Below are 20738 nucleotides of genomic sequence, written 5' to 3' on the forward strand. Positions count from 1 at the left end.
TTTTTGAATGGATGGTTTGACCTTGGCGCTAGTAGGAGCCTGAGTAAAGTTCCATCTGTTGATGATTAAGTGTCTGCCAGCTAATAAACACACATTACACACAGATCCACTCTGAGTTGGAGAGAAATGCAAGAGTTCATAGATCAGTCCACATAGCTGAATACAAGGTGAAAAAGGTTGGATTGCGACAACATGCAGGTTTTAGGGAGTATGTATATTCTCACTTGATTCCAGAAGGCAGTTATAGAAGGACAACCACAACCAGTGAGCCAACAAAGATTGTAATAGACCACATTTGGGGCATTTAAAGATGGTAAGTTCTACACCGGTTTCCTTATTCTATATTTTTAAGGTCCTTATAAAAAGGGTTGGTAGTCAGGTCTCTCCTTAATGGGACCCTGTTGCCAGACTATTTATTTCAACAAAAGCTTTCATAACATATTTTGCATTTAATGTATGTTATTTACCTATAAATGCCTACCTTGTGTCAGCAGTCCCAGATGACAGAGCTGTCACTTTAACTGACACGCTGTAATATTCCTGCTCCTAATCCTGTAGGGAGGTGAAGAGAAGGGTAGAAGGGAAGGCCAGCACATACTTTTACATTCGCAGAAGAATAGAGGGCTGTGATGTGACAGGAGGAAGGGAGCTGTGTTTACGGAATTGACTCCTCTTATAATAGTCAAACTTGCAAGTTCTATGGAACATTGCAGGTCATTTAAAAAAGAATTTATAGAAAGGAAAAACACCACAAATAAGCATTAAAGGGTAACTCTTCACTTTTGTAGGAAAAAAATAGCAAACAATAAATTATAATAATATAGCATATACAATTGCGACTCAAGTTATATTGTAATTGAATGTTTTAAAAAAAATTACTTTTCCTTTTCAATCTGCAGCGCTATAATTTTCTGTAAAGTGCAATGCAATATGGCTACCTGAAGGTGTTCTGTACACATATTCTCCTACATTGTAAGCTCTAATGAGCAGGGCCCTCTGACTCCTCCTTCATTTAATTATACTGTAACTGTACTGTCTGCCCTCATGTTGTAAAGTGCTGCACAAACTGTTGGCACTATATAAATCCTGTATAATAATAATAATAATGTGTACAGAACGCCCCCCATAAACATAATTTCCTGCTTGTGTCATTGGCTCATTGATTTTCCCAGAAGTCTGCACTAAGATACAAGTCAGATTTCAGGCATCCCCTGCAACAAAAATGTCATTTTTGGTGAGATACTCCCAATAGGAAATCACGTCTAAAGGGAAGCAGACCCTGCAATTTTCCTCATTAGAGCCCTGCAGGTGCAACAGCTGGTTGATAATTATGAAACTACTCCCAGTCACATTCACTTACCACATGGAAACAGACAAACACACATGAATTTCTTCAGAATAACATATGCAATGTACATAGATCACCCAGAGGGGAATGTCTTTTTTCTCAACCAAAGTGGAGTTACTCTCTAAAATACTTGACATGTCTGTGCATTTAGCTGTAATTTCTTCATGTGGTGACAGGGTCTCTCTGTGGGGATGCCAGAAATGACTTAGTTAAAAGTAAAAGTTCAGACTGTCATCTTCAGTAGATAGTTTCCTATCTACTGAACTACTGACCTAGGATAATTAGGATGAGAGTTTAGACTTCTAATCTTTATTGACTTCATGTTTGTTCCAGGCCAGTGGCCCACTAGGTAGCGCACCCAGAATTAGGATGACAGCATAGGAGCTTTTAAAACAAATAATCAATGCTTGCTCCCATATTTCTATTCTCACAGAATCTCTTTAAAAAGAAAGTTTGTCCTTTTTTTGTGACCCAATCCATTACTTTCTTTTCTACATATTCTAGCCTCTTCCAAATTTCACAACACAAGGATTGTAAAACAACATCAATATAGCAAACTGCACTAAACTAGACTAAAACATTCTGTACATAATTTACTAAATTATTATTATTTCCTTTAATATGGTTATCAGCAAAAGGCTTTCAGTGGTTACTTTGTGAATTCTTCTAGAACCACTGTTTAAAATAAACACAGAATCACGTTTGATATTTGTGTGTTATTATACATCATTGCTATGGTGCTGAATAGCTGTTAGATATTTATAGTAGGAAATAATAATATGTTATATGTTCTACTGAACTTTGGTTACCATTAAGGATTAGAGTACCTTATATCTTTTATAGCCCAAACGTCATGTAACCCAAGTATTGACTGGCAGTGCTCCAGCCAGGCTCCAGGAGGTCTACTGCAAAATCTAGTGTTACTGTAGTGGTATCAGAATTGGTCAAACGTTCATTATTCTCTTTATTTTATAAAATTCCTTTGGATGATGTTTCTTCCTCCTTCCAGGGAATTGTAAGAATGGGTGCTGGGACAGAGCCCAAACCTTAATCTTACCACAACCCTGTGGAATCAATAGCAGACTTCTTGGAGCCACCTTTGCCAGCCTGGCAAACTAACTACCAGATGCATATTTCTAACATTGCTAACATTCTTTCTAGATGTGCTGTAATCTATAGAGAGAAAGCAATGAAAGAGATCATGTTAGCTTTACTATGAACTGACTCGACTGTTTTCCTTTGAGTTTTATGTATTCTGCCTTGTATTGCTACGATATTACTGAAGTACCCACAAAACAATTTAAGTTTTTGATGCACACTGAAGAATTCAATCCAGTTTTCTTTGCCTCTCAAGTACAGGAGACCCTTGTGCATGAGTTCCCAGTCTGCACACCAGCAGGGGCAATTATTATTGCATTCCACTGCCCTGTTGGAGTTCTAATTCATTTTATATTATGGAGATTACAGCAAAAAATGGAGTACCCAATGGGGATGATTTATTAAAAGAGAAGAAAATGTTCACTTTGTACAGTAAATGTTCATTTAGCTTAGTCAACAAGATTCATGTTATTCATGTTACATATCAAGTCATGTGCAAAGAAAATATAAAACAGCGGGATATTTGTTTGTACGTGATTGGAACATTGACGTGAACAAACCTTTCCTAGTAAATCAACTTCTTTTTATAGCAAAACACATGTATGTGTTGGATTGATGGGTGATCAGGGCAACACATCCTTTGTTAATATTGATCAAAAATAATTATATACTACACCCTCCCCCTTTAGAGGAGTATCAGTTCCACCCATTTTTTGAAAGTCCAATTGCTGTCATGCTCATCCCGAACGCTATAATATATGCCAATATTTTTTTTTCTTTGTAGATACCTTTGTTCACTTTTTTTCTGCAGCACTTCCGGCTTTTGCTGCCTAGGCGATTACGTCACTAGGCAACTTGCAAGGGCTTCTGGAATAGCGGCGTCAAGTATCCCAGGGGTCCTTGCGAATTGCCTAGTGACGAAATCTTGTGTTATTTCCAGACTGGATATGACGCGAACGAGAGGACTGGGAGGTCATGATTGACAGGTTGCAATAGCAACAGGGTGGAAACTTCCACCAACACTGCCATTGCTATGGCAACCTGTCAGAAAGAGGGAAAGGCGCTCAGTGGCTTCACTGCACAGGCGCGAGATCAGGAGTACGGAGGAGTGTTTAAAAAAAGTATTTGGGGGACTGGAACTCCACTTTAAGGTGACACTAGATATTTTTTTTTACTGAGATAAGTAGATTTACTACCAATGGTTTTCAGTCAGCAGAACATACGGAGAACCCTTAACATGCCACTACTAAATAATCAAAGTGGTTTTACCTAGATATGTTTCTGTACTTTCATACATCTACATCTTTATTCATACCTTTATGCCTTCTGTACATTATTCTACTGTGTACACCACGTTGTGACATTGAGTGCATTATAATGTTTCCTAAGTATTGTCTAACAAAAGCTAAAAACTAAGACTGAACAAAAGTGTTTATATACATGGGACTTTTTAGATGCCAAAACCATTAACAAATTAAAATCATGCTTTTTATTGAATAAATATAACAATGTTTTTGTATACACCTAATTAATTGCAATAAAACTACATACTACGAGGTTTAGGTTTACAAAAATACCTCTAATAATCACCCCTTTATACACCCTCTGCTAAGTTTGCACACATGAATACATAGCTCAGAACCTACTTACAATCATAAATAGTCTACGCACACTGTCATATACATATTTAAAGTTCCTTCGATAAGCAGAATTAAGGTTGTCTACTTTCACACGTTTTGCAGTCAGCTTCATAAGGAAGACTGAAATAATAAATTATGTGTTAAAGCCAGGTATATAACACATAATACAGTGTTATTAGACTATTTAGAGTTGTTATCAGGTCCATGAGTGCATAATTAGCAAAAGGTACTGTATATAAAAGGATGATTTTCAGATGTATTTATGTAAACCTAAGGCTTGATGTATGGAATGTTACTGTAATTTATTAGGTATATGCACAAAAAAGGTTTTAAATATTTATTCAATAAAAAATATTATTTACATTTTATTTATTTCATGGCACCTGAAAAGTTCTATGTATATAATAACTTTTGGCTTAATTTTGTGGCAGGCATAGTGACACTCCAAGGTAGGTGGGAACATGGAGGGAAATATGTTTTAATTTTTTAATCTAAACGCCAAGTTAGAGATGCAAAAATCTATCCAGGCTCCAATATGACACAAAACATCACTTTTTGGTTTGCATCTCTTTAATAAATATCTACAGGAATAGAGATTCTGCAATTATTTCCATAAAATTGTATCATTGTATAATAATAATTATTATTATTATATTTTAGATAACTAAAATAGAAATACTAATTAAAACAAATAAAAGACAAATCTAGTTCTAATGCAAAAGAAGGACCTTGTTTTAAAATGAGAACTTGCTGGATTTGATAGGGTTGATTTAGTAAAAGATAAGAGACTGTTGGCTTATTAATAAGGTGTTCATTTTGAATACCTAATCATGTGTAAGAGAAATTTGAAAAATGGCCATTCTTTTATTTGCATGATTGGATGATTGAAGCTGCACCTTACTTTCTTACAATCAGCAAAGTGATCAATTGAATAATCACCTTTTTGAGTAAACAAAGTGATTATTCACTTTGTAAAGAAACCAAGTTTTAGTACTTCAACCCCAATTAATACAAATAACAGTGATGGCTGCTTATATGGATCTTATATATCTATTTGTTTTTCTTATATGTGTATCTGTTAGTGAGAGTCATACAGTCAACATAAACTATACATGTATCTTTATCTAAAGCAGTAGTCTCCAAACTGGAGCCTGAGGGCTAGATGTGGCCCTTTGCTTGCTTTTATCTGGCCCTAGGGGTATTATTATCTCCACTTTCAGCCACAGTGGGCCATAGTTCCTGCCACTCTATTCCTCCCACTGACATCAATGATGGGGCACTATTTCTGCCTCTGATGCCAACAATGGGGCACTATACCTCTCACTGACACCAGTGATGGAGCACTGTTCCTCCCATTGACATCAATAATGGGCATTATTCCTCCCACTGACACCAACGATGAGGTACTATTCCCCCCAACACCAAAGATGGGGAACTGTTTACACCCACTGACACCAGGTCATTTTCTACTTCCACGGGCCACAGTCCGCCCCCTACAGTTTGAAGGACAGTAAACTAGTCCTTTGTTTAGAAAGTTTGAAGACCCCCGATCTAAAGGGCTGCAGTTTTTATGAAATTGAATGGTTTTGAGTTATATGGTCAGTTTAGATACAAACGGTGATTGGCCAAGATCTTCTGAATTAGCCAGCCCTGGAGTGCAGTTGTTGATGAGGTCTTTCCAGGGTCCTGATTACCCTGAGCATCATTACAAATCATGATCTTAGATTATGGTCAAACAATGCCTCCTTGCCCTATTATATTAAAACACTCTGGTGGTTTAATAAATGATAGTCTCTTTTCTCATATCTCCTATTATGAAGTCAATAAAAGTCTTCAAGAGATTCTTACCACAAAAACACCTTTCTCACCTGTGTTATCATTTGGTACAGAAGCATTTACCCCAACAATGTAGTAATTGGGCAGAGTGTAATACCCTGCTAAATCCTACCTGAGCAGGAAGATCCTCTGTCTCCGCAAACCACTACTGAAATGTATCCACTCAAAATATAGCTTGTTTAAAAGAAAATGTATTACCAATAGGCATTTTTAATAATCTATATCTCCACTCCTAAATTGTTATAAAAGTGTAGACTTTCATCTCAAAGATTAGTTGATTTTGATTATTGACTTTTATTCTCTCCCTGTCAGTGGAAAAGTGTCAGTCTGAAAGTAAAGCTGGCCATGTCCTGAGCGAATTTAGATGTAGCTCGGTGTTCGAGTCGAACTCGGCTGGCCCGGGACTCTCCCCCCCATTGGCTGAGCCCATTGGCTCCCACTGCTTTCAATTACAGCCAGTAAGCCAATGAGGAGAGGCGGGCGAGGGCAAGCCGCGGCTCTATGTGTCTTATAAATGCATAGAGCAGCGGATCCAGAACGAATATGCACCAGTACCCCCAGGGCAAGTGGCTTTCTTTTGGGGGCATTGTTCAAGGGGGAGGAACCAGGAGCGGTAGCACAAGACCTGAAAGGAAGAGGATCAGAGCTGCTCTGTGCAAAACGACAACAGAGAGCAGGTAAGTATAATATATTTGTTAGGGTTGTCCCGATACCACTTTTTTAGGACCGAGTACAAGTACCGATACTTTTTCTCAAGTACTCGCCGATACCGATTACAGATACTTTTTTTTAATGTCACGTGACAGTGTTTTTTTTTGTTTTTTTTTTTTTTTTTAGGGGGGGGGGAGTGAATGGTGTGTGTGTGTTTTTTTTTTTTTCTTTTTCATTTACATTTATTATTTTTTACAATTTAATTTTTTTTTTTTATTCTTTATTGCACTATGTGTGTGTTTTTTTTTTTTTTAATCAGCCCTGTTGGGGGGCTTTGGTGAGATATCAGGGGTCTTAACAGACCTCTGATATCTCCCCCTTGAGACAGAGAAAGAGACCGAGGATAGAGATTCCCCAGTCCCTTTCTCTGCAGCCTCAGCTGCACTGAGAATGAATGGAGAGAAGACAGCGGCTCCTCTCCATTCATAAACTGACACATCGTAATCACAGGAGATTACAATGTTTCAGTTATGTGAATAGACAGAGTCAGCTGACTCTGTCCATTCACACAGCGGAGAGACAGCAGAACGGAGGGGACAGAGGAAGAGAGAGGGGGACAGCGGAAAGCCGGAACGGATGGGGACAGCGGAGGGGGACAGAGCAAAGAAGGAGGACAGCGGAGGGGGACAGAGGAACGGAGGGGGACAGAGCAAAAAGGAGGACAGTGGAGGGGGTCAGAGGAACGGAGGGGGACAGAACAACGGAGCAGGACAGCGGAGGGGGACAGAGGAACGGAGGGGGACTAAGGGGGATGAGGTGACAGTCAGCAGTGATCGTGTGTGGGGGAGTTACAAGCACCGATCACCGCTGTATGTCACTAAAGCAGCTGAAAGCCACGGGGGAGAAGCTTGTAACTCCCCCACGTGCCGATCACCGCTGACAGTCAAGGTATCAGCGGAAGCATCGGGAGCATTTGCCCGAGTACAAGTACTTGGGCAAATGCTCGGTATTGGTGCCGATACCGATACTAGTATCGGTATCGGGACAACCCTAATATTTGTTATGAAAAAAATATAAACTTTAATACCACTTTAATGGCTGCAGAATTATACCAATCTAAAGAAGCAGTTTCTGAAGTCTATATAATTTTTGGAAGGCAGATTTCATTCAGCTCCTTACATGCTGATAGACTGGTTTAAATCCCATATATACTTTTCTGGGTGAATGAAATACTAGAAGCTGGATTCAGTTGACCCCAATATTCCTTGGGCATTGGTGTGAATGAATATAAGTTCTTAGGTGCTCTATAACAGGAGTCTCAAAACTGTGCCGCTCTATAAAAGAGCTTATCTGGCCCTCAACTAGGGTCGGTGGTGTTTCCTCAGGTCCCACTGCACTCTCAAACAGGTTTCAATTTAGGTCAGCAGAGGTCTGCTATAATACCTCCCCCCCACCGATTTCCAGTGCAAGTTCCCCCAGCTTTGCTGTCATCCTCCTGTTGGTGATACTGTTGGTTCCTAGGACCTCTTAGCAACCAATCACGTGCTTGCCCCAGCATGCAGACATATTCTGTCTCCAGCTCCCGCCCTGCTGCTTCAGTCTTGCTGCAAGTGTAAAGTAAGGGTGGACTCTGATGGGGCCCTGATGTAAGGGGGAACTTGAATGTGAATTATGAAATGAGGAATTCTGATGGATGAGACTCTGATGAGAATGGTTCAAGCGGAATTTATTTCTGTTTCACCTTTAATAATGGTTCAAGTTTATTTGGAATTTCTTTGATTTGTTTAACTTAAAGTGGACCTTCACCCACCTTCTTTTCATCCCACCCTTCCTCTACAGCACAGATATCAGGTTTTTTTTTTGTTTGTGTATTTAAAGGTTTTTTTCCTGCTTCAAAGGCTCGGCCTGTCCCCGAGCTTCTGGAGTTCACCTAGGCAAATGACGCGGTGCCCCCAGTGCCTCCTGGGATGCGTGAAGTTCCGTTCCAGTCAGCAGGGAGAAGGGGTTGGACCTAGTGGTGCATGCACCTGGAAGAGCCGGCAGCTGTCACAGGCAACATGGTGGCGCCAGACCCATGCAGCGGCTGCAGAGAGGAACATCCCAGCAACCTAACGCTGGATCCTCTGGCTAGGTGAGTATGCTTACTGTGCAGAAGACAGCAAAAGGTAAGCAAGGGGAAAAAATGGGGGGGGGGGCTGAAGTTCCTCTTTAAGTTCTTTCTCTGTCATTCTGAATCATATCATACTGATTACAAATAAAATCCCAGTAAAACTCATTCTTTTACATTTTATTAATGCATTTACAAAATAGATTTTTTTGGCCAACAAATATTTGTAAAACTTACAATGTGGCCCATGTAATGAAAAGCTTTTAAATAACAAAACATGTTATACTTACTTGCTCTGTGCAATGGTTTTGCACAGAGCAACCCTGATCCTCCTCTTCTGGGATCCTCTACTGGTGCTCCTGGCTCCTCCCCTCTGCTGAGTCCCCCCATAGCAAGCTGCTTGGTCTGGGGACACTCGTGCTTGCTCCCTCCTGAGCCAGCTCTGTTTGTTCACATGGCTCCGTCCTGTCTCCTGCTCCCTCCTCACCTGCTGTGGCTGACAGTCTCTGAGCCAATGAGGAAGGAAAGAACCAAGAGAGCCACTGCTCTTGTGCACATCGCTGGATCGAGATCAGACTTAGGTAAGTAAAAGATGGGCTGGAGGGGTGCTGAGCATTGAAGGTTTTCTATCTTAATGCAAAGAACCCTCAGCCCTTACAACCACTTGAAATGGGAGAGTGCTTAGGCGGCCTTTGATATAGTATTTTTAATGGGGTAGCAATAACGGCATATTAGCTTATAAAACAGAAAGGTCGACACTGGCAGTTTTAAGCATAGAAAGAGCAATGCCCTATTCTAAAGCTGGCCCCACATTAAAGCTACCTATATTTGCAACCCTCTCACTATAGGGTTGATTTAATAAAGGCAAAAAGACTTTGCACTTTTGAAAGTGAAAGTGCAGTTGCTCCAGAGCTTAGTAAATGAGGTGAAACTTCACTTTACAAAGAACAACAAATCACATGCAAGAAAAAAAAATGCATTTTCTTGCACAAGATTGGATGATGGAAGACAGCAGAACTTCTCCTTATTTTCTAAGCTCTGGAGCAACTGTGCTTGCACAGTGCAACCTCACTTTGTAAAATGGAAAGTCTATTTGCCTTTAGTAAATCAACCCCAGAAACTCCACAATGTAAACTTAAATCCTTTATATGTTTATCAATTGCCTTTGCAAACACAGGTAAAACCCTGAAAAAGTAGTGGTGACATAATGGAGTGCTGCACATACCCTGGACAGAGAACAGAACAGAGCTCCATTTACAGTGGGGATGGAAAGTATTCAGACCCCCTTAAATTTTTCACTTTGTTATATTGCAGCCATTTGCTAAAATCATTTAGGTTAATTTTTTTCCTCATTAATGTACACACAGCACCCCATATTGACAGAAAAACACAGAATTGTTGACATTTTTGCAGATTTATTAAAAAAGAAAAACTGAAATATCACATGGTCCTAAGTATTCAGACCCTTTGCTCAGTATTTAGTAGAAGCACCCTTTTGATCTAATACAGCCATGAGTCTTTTTGTGAAAGATGCAACAAGTTTTTTACACCTGGATTTGGGGATCCTCTGCCATTCCTTCTTGCAGATCCTCTCCAGTTCTGTCAGGTTGGATGGTAAACGTTGGTGGACAGCCATTTTTAGGTCTTTCCAGGGATGCTCAATTGGGTTTAAGTCAGGGCTCTGGCTGGGCCATTCAAGAACAGTCACGGAGTTGTTATGAAGCCACTCCTTCGTTATTTTAGCTGTGTGCTTAGGGTCATTGTCTTGTTGGAAGGTAAACCTTTGGCCCAGGTCCTGAGCACTCTGGAGAAGGTTTTCGTCCAGGATTTCCCTGTACTTGGCCGCATTCATCTTTCCCTCCATTGCAACCAGTCGTCCTGTCCCTGCAGCTGAAAAACACCCCCACAGCACGATGCTGCCACCACCATGCTTCACTGTTGAGACTGTATTGGATAGGTGATGCGCAGTGCCTGGTTTTCTCCTCACATACCGCTTAGAATGAAGGCCAAAAAGTTCTATCTTGGTCTCATCAGACTAAAGAATCTTATTTCTCACCATCTTGGAGTCATTCAGGAGTTTTTTTAGCAAACTCCATGCAGGCTTTCATGTGTCTTGCACTGAGGAGAGGCTTCTGTCGGGCCACTCTGCCATAAAGCCCCGACTGGTGGAGGGCTGCAGTAATGGTTGACTTTCTACAACTTTCTCCCATCTCCCGACTGCATCTCTGGAGCTCAGCCACAGTCAGGGCTGTCTTTTCTCATGGGCACACTGGGCAGTTGCCCGGGGGCCCCACTTTCCTGGGGGGGCCCACCTGCCCAGCGACCCCAGCCAGGGCTGGACTGGCCTACCGAGATACCGAGAAATTTCCTGGTAGGCCGCCTGCCCTGGGGCCGCTTTGAGTTGCAGCTGCAGTGCTCCGCTCTTTCCCTCTCTCCTCCTCCTCCTGTGTATCACGGAGCTGGCTGAGTCTGTGTTCAGTGGCCGCACTGTAACAAGGTCCCGCCCCCCTGGACCGGCTCGTGTGATAGTAGATTGAATCAGTGTTCAGCCTATCACACGAGCCGGTCTAGAGGGGCGGGACCTTGTTACAGCGTGGCCGCCGAACACAGACCCAGCCAGCTCCGTGATACACACTAGGAGATGCCCGCTGTGTGTGTGTTACCAGGCGATGGTGAGTCTGTATTAATTGTCACAGTGATGCTGCATTCATGGGCATAGTGAGGGTGCAATTGTGGGCAAAGTGAGACTGTAATGGTGGGCACAGTGAGGCTGCAATGGTGGGCACAGTGAGGCTGCAATGGTGGGCACAGTGAGGCTGTATTCATGGGTACAGTGAGGCTGCAATGGTGTGTACAGTGAGGCTGCATTGGTGGGCACAGTGAGGCTGCATTGGTGGGCACAGTGAGGCTGCATCGGTGGGCACAGTGAGGCTGCATTCATGGACAAAGTGAGGCTGCATACATGGGCACAGTGAGGCTGCATACACGGGCACAGTGAGGCTGCATTCATGGGCACAGTAAAGCTGCATTTAATGGGCAATTGTGAGCGATTGTGTAGACAGGGCCCCAGTGCACTGTATTGCCTGGGGGCCTATAACGCTCTTAAGATGGCACTGGCCACAGTGATCTTTTGGTTCTTCTTTACCTCTCTCACCAAGGCTCTTCTCCCCCGATAGCTCAGTTTGGCCGGACGAACAGCTCTAGGAAGGGTTCTGGTTGTCCCAAACGTCTTCCATTTAAGGATTATGGAGGCCACTGTGCTCTTAGGAACCTTAAGTGCAGCAGATTTTTTTTGTAACCTTGGCCAGATCTGTGCCTTGCCACAATTCTGTTTTTGAGCTCTTCAGGCAGTTCCTTTGACCTCATGATTCTCATTTGCTCTGACATGCACTGTGAGCTGTAAGGTCTTATATAGACAGGTGTGTGGCTTTCCTAATCAAGTCCAATCAGTATAATCAAACACAACTGGACTCAAATGAAGGTATAGAACCATCTCAAGGATGATCAGAAGAAATGGACAGCACCTGAGTTAAATATATGAGTGTCACAGCAAAGGGTCTGAATACTTAAGACCATATGATATTTCAGTTTTTCTTTTTTAACAAATCTGCAAAAATGTCAACAATTCTGTGTTTTTCTGTCAATATGGGGTGCTGTCTGTACATTAATGAGGAAAAAAATGAACTTAAATGATTTTAGCAAATGGCTGCAATATAACAAACAGTGAAAAATTTAAGGGGGTCTGAATACTTTCCGTCCCCACTGTACTACAAGCTGCCTGCAGAAATCTACAGGAGGGGGCTGAAACAAGACTAGCCACCCTGCACAAAGAGTGGGAACAGCAGTAACTGGTCTTTAATACAGATAACTCCTGCATAGATGCAATTTGCATGCAGGATTTATGCTGGATTACTGCACAGATCTGGGAAGGATTACACAAAGACTACACATAGCTCTTGTATTTAGACAATATTTTTAGCCCAGATTTCAGCATTAAACTCTTGTTTGCTTACTCATTTGTCCTGTACTGAGATCCTCTGCACTGAAGACCAATTTAACTATTTTAAAAGGTACCAGTGACAGTATCCTGGAATTCACTGTTTCCTAGCAGCAAATCTGATTGAAGTCTAAGGGCTTCAATAAAACTTGGCAGAGGGTCTCACTCTTATCCATGCCATCCACACAGAATTAAAAAGTTTTGTCTTTACATACACTTTAACTGATGATAAAAGTGTTGCAACTCAACTTAGTTTTACCCAGAGGCCTTATTATTATTCAGAACCTGTTGAATAAGCTGAAATTGGCCAGGAAACTGTTGCTGACTTGATTAATATATTTCTTAGTTCAGATGAGTTAATATATGTGTTAAATTTAATAAATGTGAAAAGTCAGTTAAATATCATCTGTCTGGAAAAAAATAATAAACATTCAGCATATTTGTAATATATATTAATTTCATGCACGATTGAAGCTCAGTTAAAATGTGTGCGAATTAGCAAATCAAGCTGTTTAGGTTTTCTCTGTTATAAGTTCATCTTTATTTATATGGTAATAAAGCATGTGTTTCACAAAGGGGACCACAACAAGGCCCAAGGCAGGGAAAGTGAGTAAAGCCTAAGACATAAGGGCATGTCTGGTAGGCAGTATGTGATCTGTCTATCCTTGAAGCAGTTGCCAAGCGGTGCTAATGAAGCAGTGCATCATGTTGGACTTGTGGGGCTTTCGCTGTTACACTGAGATATTCTTTTCTATTAAAGCAAACCTTTCAGAAAAAAAAACATGTATGCAAAACATATTTCTGGGAATCATTCTCAAAGCAAACCATAAAAGCTGAAGTGCTCCTGACAAAGTACATGTGTGTGTAGGCGGGAGGTGTTACACATTTAAAGTGTAATTCCAGGCACCACATAATTAATCTTAAAAATGCTCCCGGGGGGGACGGTGCTACAAAAAAAAAAGCACATGTCATGGCTGCCACAGCCGGGGAGCTGAGCCGACAGTGGAGCGATGAGCAACTTTACAGCGATGATCTGCCGAAGAAGGATGTGATCTCCTTCCTGCAGCAACACGCCTCGGAGTCTTTCCTGGCAGAACACAAGTTGCTTGAAAATATCAAAAATGTAGCAAAAACAGCCAAGAAGGATCATCTCATCACAGCCTATAACAACTATTTAAAACAAAACATTTCAAGGGAACAGACAAAAAGAAAGTGAGACAAAACAAGTGGAAGATCTTAAAGTCGATGATAGAAAGCCTGCTGAAACCAAGACAGAAGAGCTGGTTGATGAGGGTCCCCCCAAATACACCAAGTCCATCCTGAAGAAGGGAGACAAGACCCACTTTGCAAAGAAAGGAGACACTGTGCATTGTTGGTACATTGGGACTTTGGAGGATGGAACAGTGTTTTATAGCAATATACCAACAAGTGCAAAGAAGAAGAAAGGTACAAAGTCCTTGTCCTTTAAAATCAGTGTTGGCAAAGTCATTAGAGGTTGAGATGAAGCTCTTCTCACCATGAGCAAAGGTGAAAAAGCTAAATTTGAAATGAAGTTTGAATGGGCCTATGGAAAGAAGGATCAACCTGACGCCACAACCCCACCCAAGCCAAGCTGTTTTTTGAAGTGAAACTGGTTGACATTGACTGAAAAATGACAGCTGTGATCTCCAATTACCAGAATGTGGTGGAAATAAATGCTTTATTTACACCTCTGCTGCCAACTACAATGTAAATAAACTGGACAAATTGAAAAAAGAAATGCTCCCTCCCTCTCCTAAAGCCTATTCTGACTAACCTGTGTAAGAAAGAGCTGTATACTTAAATATTTTCAGGTTGCTCTGGTCTGGTCATATGATCCATCTGCAGGGAACAGGAGCAACCACTGACAAAGGATGGGCCATTGAATCTTATGGGTGATGTCACGCTCCCAGGCATTACCAGTCATTGTCAGGGTGCTCTTGTCTTCTGTAGCTGGCGCTGGCTGACACAGGAGAGATCACGTGACTGTATCGGAGCTGCATGAAAATAGGTAAGTATACAGCTCTTTCTTACACAGGTTATTCAGAATAGGTATTAGCAGGGGGAGGGAGCATTTTTAAGATTAGTTAGATGATGCCTGGAGTTAAAGGCCATCCAGCCATGGGGATATTAACGTACTTGCTATAATGTGCAGAAACATAACAATATACGGTATATATCAGGCGTGCTCCTTAATCATATATCATTACTGTTCTGCAAATGCCAAAACTACAAAACAGCCTTATAATTATTTTGTCAAAGTTTTATAATAAAATTATTCAAGAAAAATATTCCATAAAATAAAAAAAGTGATAGTCCTTATAGATGTGCAAAACTGAGTGCTTAAACGGCAACTCCCAAAACTACCCTTTTAATATTTTTCTACCTCGTGCTCTTGTGACATCAACCCCACTCACTGGATTCCAATGACCCTCTTACTGTACAGCAAGAGAAATCACCACCCCTTTACTGGTCACTATGGGACCCAAACCGGTCTTGCAAACAAAATCTGGCTTGGATCCTGTCCCCTCCTTGGTATGGTCTTGATCTTTCTCCAGTTGGTTCAGTAGGCAGCTGTTTCTGAAGATGCTGCCTATTGATGAGGAAACGCATTAAGCGGAGGTTCCTGTCTGTATGTGGAACGCACGCCCAGCTACAGGTGGCATCCATCTTGCTTGTTTAATAGTGGACCGATGTTAATATATTTTTGGTGGCTTTGTAGCGCTTTTTAATATCTTAATTAATTAAAAAAGGTTTTATACTATAAGAGGATTCCTCTCCTTCTCTTATTTACTTCCCACCTACTGAACTAACAGGAGGAAGGTCAGGACCATGCCAAGGAGGGGACAGGATCCAAGCCAGGAGTTCTCTTGCTGTACAGTAAGGTGGTCATTGGAATCCAGTGAGTGCAGTTGATGTCACAAGAGCACAAGTTTGAAAAAACATTAAAGGGGTGTTTTGGGAGTTGGCATTTAGGGAGTTCATTTTGCACATCCATAAGGACTATTTGTTTATTTTATGGACTATTTTTCTTTAATAATGTTATAATATAAATTTGACAAAATAATTATAAGGCTGTTTTATAGGTTTGGCATTTGCAGAACAGTAATTTTATATGATTAAGGACCACGTATGGTATATATTGGTATGTTTCTGCACATTATAGCAAGCGCTGTTTAGATATAATACCTTACTGTTTTAGATCTCCTATGAGAGACAACAGGCAGCAGCTGCATTTTTTGGAGTGAAATCTTTAATTTACAGGTTTTTCTTTCATGAATTGTATGCATGAAGGTAAAAAAACCTTCTGTGTGCTGCTCTCCCCACAGCCCCCCTAATACTCACCTGAGCCCATCTTGATCCAGCGATGTGCATGGGAGCCTCGGCTGTCCCAGGTCTCTCTCTCTTCTTTGGCTGAGACACAGCAGTGGGAGCCAGTAAGGAAAGATTAGGGGCAGAACCGAGCCACAGCTCTATGTGTCTTATGGATGCATAGAGCAGGGTTTAAAAGCAAGCATTCACCAGTGCCCCCATACAAAGTGGCTTGCTATTGGGGGCACTGGTCAAGGAGGAGGAGCCAGGAGCACCGATGGAGGGAGGATCAGAGAAGAAGAGGGCTGCTCTGTGCAAAACCATTGCACAGAGCACGTAAGTATGACATGTTTGTTATTTAAAAAAAAAAAACCTTTAATATCACTTTAAGGTTTTGATATATAGTTATTTTATAATTTCACATAAATAAACAATTTTATTAATTTTTCTACTGCTTATATCAAAACATTTAAAATAGGGTCCATGACTGAGGATTAACAAAGCATATGGATTTTTCAAATTAAAGCATATATTATCTTTAACAGTATCGGTTTCCTTTCTGACAGTCTCTCTATAAGTGAAACTCTACAGAGCAGAGGGAGGTGGGAGCTAAGGAGGATGGTTGAATAAAGAATAGGCTTTTTTTTAAGATTAGCATTAAATGTGTGAAAAGATACTGGAGCTCCACTTGCTGGAATTTAATAGATGACACATTAATATTTCATATCAACTTTACTAAAAATTAAACACATTTTGTATTGTTGTGAAAACAAATATAAATAGGAAAATGTACTCTTTTTAATAAATATTCACACTGCCATTGTAGTTTCAAAGAGGCACTGTGGCCCTGTACATTACCAACTTAAGACTACATAGTTAAAATGACTGAAAGGAAACTCATGGCAGTGAAATGTGCTCTCTGACAACTCCTGGAGCTTAATTTTCAGAGGAAGGGAAAACAAAACTACCAGGGCAAATGTTGCTAAATTTTCCAAAGTGTAACACCTGATCATGTCAGTTAGAAATGGCCTTTCATGAAGCCATGTTGATTCCCTTAGTAGAAACATACCCAGATCCACAACACCACTCCTCCTGTCATCTGCGAACAATCAGGGTACCGATTTGCTCACCATTAAAAGGTATAGAAAGATGAAAGTCATATTCCAATATTAGTTCTTAGGTGTCAACACAGTAACTGTATACATGCTATCTCCGCTCCAAAAGACCATAATTCTTTAACATGTTTCACCACCGTTGGCTTGTGAACTAGCCAAAGATGGCGAAACGCATTAAAGTGGAACTAAACCTATTACTTTAACAGTTTAAACAGAGAATAGTTGAGAATTTGTGTTCTGGGCATTCACACGGCATGCTTTATAACTGCCCAAAAAATTCTGATAATTTCAACACCAAACTGAAGTCACAGAAACAAATATTCAGTGGTTTTCCCAGACATCACATCCAATTAAATCTTTATATAGTGTGTCTATACTTGCACAGTCCTTTAAGCATGGGAGCTTTAGTGTGTCCCCCCAGTGGACTCCAAAAAAACCCCAAAAAACAGAAATGGTGAAACACACCCCTAATCTGTTCCTCCTCACTACAATTTATCGTGAGGATGGTTCGATAAAGTATGTGGCAAATACTTATTCATCCCAGCATAGAGCACTGGAGAGAGAGAGAGCAGGAAGCACATTTCCATGAATAACAAAGGCTAATCTAAGGCCCCTTTACACGAGGCGGACTCCGCTTCCACGGAGTCCGACTCTGCCGGCTCAGCGGGAGATCAGTCCATTGATCTCCGCTGAGCCGGCGGATGACAGGTTCCTCTCTGCTCACTGAGCGGGGAGGGGCTTGTCAGGCGCCGCTGCCGCCTATGGAGGGATCGGATGAAAATGGACAGCATGTACGTAGGGCCATGCGTCTGCTTTTAGCAGATCGGACCAGGTCGGATGTCAGCGGACATGTCTCCGCTGACATCCGTCGCTCCATAGGCTAACATGGAGCGCCCGTTCAGGTCCGCCGTCAAAACTGACAGGGGGACCTGGGCGGTCCAATCGTGTGAAAGGGGCCTAAGGCATTTCCAAGCATAAATTAGTTACAAATCATGGGAAATTGTATTACTGGAATGCACCCATGCCCAGACTATGGAGATTAAGCTGGGTTCACACTGTTGTGCTGCGGTAACATTCATGTGACCTCAAAGCGTGTTATGCGCTTTGGTCACTGCAGGGCCATTCTTTACTAATGGCACTCCTACTAATGGCACTCCTCCCATGCACCTTACCAACATACCTGAATTGCAGTGCTCCACAGTGTACAATAGCACAGTACCATGTTCTATGCCATGTGTTAAAAAAAAATGTGCATACACCATTTTTGGCGTTTTTGGTGCAATAGGCCGTGCATTCAAATAAAAGGGCTGCCTTAATGCGATGCATGTTAAAGCACAGCACAATGCTTGTAAACACGCATGCATTACCGCAGCATGACAGTGTAACTCCAGCCTAGCATATTAACAATTGGTAAGAGAGCTTTAAAATAAGCTAGCCCTGACTAAGCCATTGCTGATCTAACCTTCGGATTCATTCTCCTCAAAGATCCAAACAAAGCGTCTAAAGTCAGATTTCAGTTACTTTCTTACAGTTTAGAAACATCAACTTGCATTAGAAGGCTGGCAGGTCGCCAAAATGCTGGTGCAATACAAAGCAATGGGAATAAAACTTACATATACAGTATATTTACATAGTTGGTACAGTTGAGTAAATACTCCAATTCATCTAGTTCAAAATGTTTGTCACTACCATTTCCCATATCCCTGTGTATTGCGTTCACTAAAATTCTCATCTATACGTTCTTTGAGATTATCAACACTCCCTGCTGACGCCACCAACTGTGGAAGAGAGTTCTACATTCCCTTATGAAACCCCTTATGCAGTTTAAGGTTAAACAACCTATCATCCAACTTCATCGAGTGGCAGCATGTCTTCTTAAGAGATCTAAGACTGAATAGATTTCTCCCTATGCTAGAATCACCATTTAGATATTTGTATATTGCCATCATATCTCCTCTCAAGCGTCTCTTCTCCACGGAGAAAAAGTTTAATATTTGTAATCGTTCTTCATAACTGAGGTCCTCCAACCCCCTTATTTGTTGCCCTTCTCTGGACTCACTCCAGTTCCAGCACATCCCCCCGGAGGACTGCTTACCAGAACTGGATGGCATAATCAAGATGTGGCTGAACCAGTGTTTTGTAAAGTGGTAGAATTATAGTTTTATCTCTTGAGTAGATACCCTTTTTAATGCATGCTAATAGTCTGTTAGCCTTGCTTACTGAAGCTTGGCATCGCATGCTATTGCTGAGCATGTAATCTACTAGGACCCCCATATCCTTTTCTTTTCTCGATTCCCCCAGAGGTTCTCCCTTTAGGGAGTAACCTGTATTAATATTTTCCATATGTGCATTACTTTAATTTTTAATATTAAGCCCTGTCTGCTATGTAGTATATATGTATGTATGTATGTATGTATGTATGTATGTAAGTTGCTTTATCAACAGTATGATCAGTAAACACAGAGACTGAACTATATATACCAACCTAAATATAATTTATGCACAAGTTAACAGAATTGTTCCTAGTACAGAGCCTTGGGTTACCCCACTTAAAAATTCAGACCATTCAGAAGATATGTCATTTATCTTCTGAATGGTCTGGAGTTGTAAATGGGGTACCTCAAGGCTTTGTCCCAGGCATGTACTGGCCATCGGGACTACCGGGAGTTTACCAGTGGGCCGATGGCTCAGTGGGCCAGTATCAGTGACAGCCTGTCAAAATAATGGATGCGTGGCCCGCGCAGCCATTATTTTGAGCACTACTGCACTGCCCAGGGCCGGCCCTACCATGGGAATGAGGCGGCAATTCAGGAGTGGACTGGGTCGGGATGGTGCTTCAGTGTATCACTGCTTCTGTTTCCGGCCCGCCCACCACCTATTGTACAGAGCCGATAGGCTCTGCTGCTGCAATAGGCGTCTGAAAGGTCACGCTGGTGGGCGGGGACAGAAGTCCTCCGACGGTCTCTGCACCCTCCGGAACATCCCTGGTGTCAGTGTGTGGGCAGCAGCTCGGTACAGCTGCCCTAGAAGAGGGGGTTCGCACACTGCTATGTTCAGCTGTAAATGAGCCAGCTTGTGACACACCGCTTCCCGCCGCTCTCTCCCTGCCTGTGCGTTACATCGATGAAGAGCAAGAGGAGTGGGAAGATTAAACAAGTAGTTGACAGCCACATTAAAACCCCTCCTGCACCATTCAAGTGAGTGAGCTGAGCACTGTCACTGACCAGATCCGGACCCCTCTCTCTGCCCCTTCCCCTCTCTCTCTCCCTGTCCCACCCTCTCGCTCTCTCTCTCTGTCCCCCTCTCTCTCCCTACCTGTCCCCCTCTCTCCCTGTCCCCCCTCTCTCTCTCTCCCCCTGTTCCCCCTCTCTCTCTCTCCCTGCCCCCCTCTCTCTCTCACCCTGTCCCCCTCTTTCTCTCCCTGTCCCCCCTCTCTCTCTCCCTGTCCCCCTCTCTCTCTCTCCCTGTCCCCCTCTCTCTCTCTCCCTGTCCCCCTCTCTCTCTCTCTCTCTGTCCCCCTCCCTTTCTCTCCCTGTCCTCCTCCCTCTCTCTCCCTGACCCCCCTCTCTCTCTCTCCCTTTCTCTCTCCCTGTCCCCCCTCTCTCTCTCTCTCTCT

The 20738-nt window shown here is 42.0% G+C and overlaps 1 protein-coding gene and 1 pseudogene across 1 annotated transcript in view; one reads left to right on the plus strand and one right to left on the minus strand.

Annotated features, from left to right (window-relative positions):
* The window catches only part of PAPPA2 (pappalysin 2), a 440517-nt gene that overhangs the window by 321827 nt on the left and 97952 nt on the right, over positions 1-20738 (minus strand). The gene's annotated exons all lie outside the window — the stretch shown is intronic.
* Positions 13648-14325, plus strand: LOC141102558 (peptidyl-prolyl cis-trans isomerase FKBP3 pseudogene; annotated as a pseudogene).

The sequence above is a fragment of the Aquarana catesbeiana genome, linkage group LG07 (assembly GCF_042186555.1).
Source record: "Aquarana catesbeiana isolate 2022-GZ linkage group LG07, ASM4218655v1, whole genome shotgun sequence".
Lineage (NCBI taxonomy): Eukaryota > Metazoa > Chordata > Amphibia > Anura > Ranidae > Aquarana > Aquarana catesbeiana.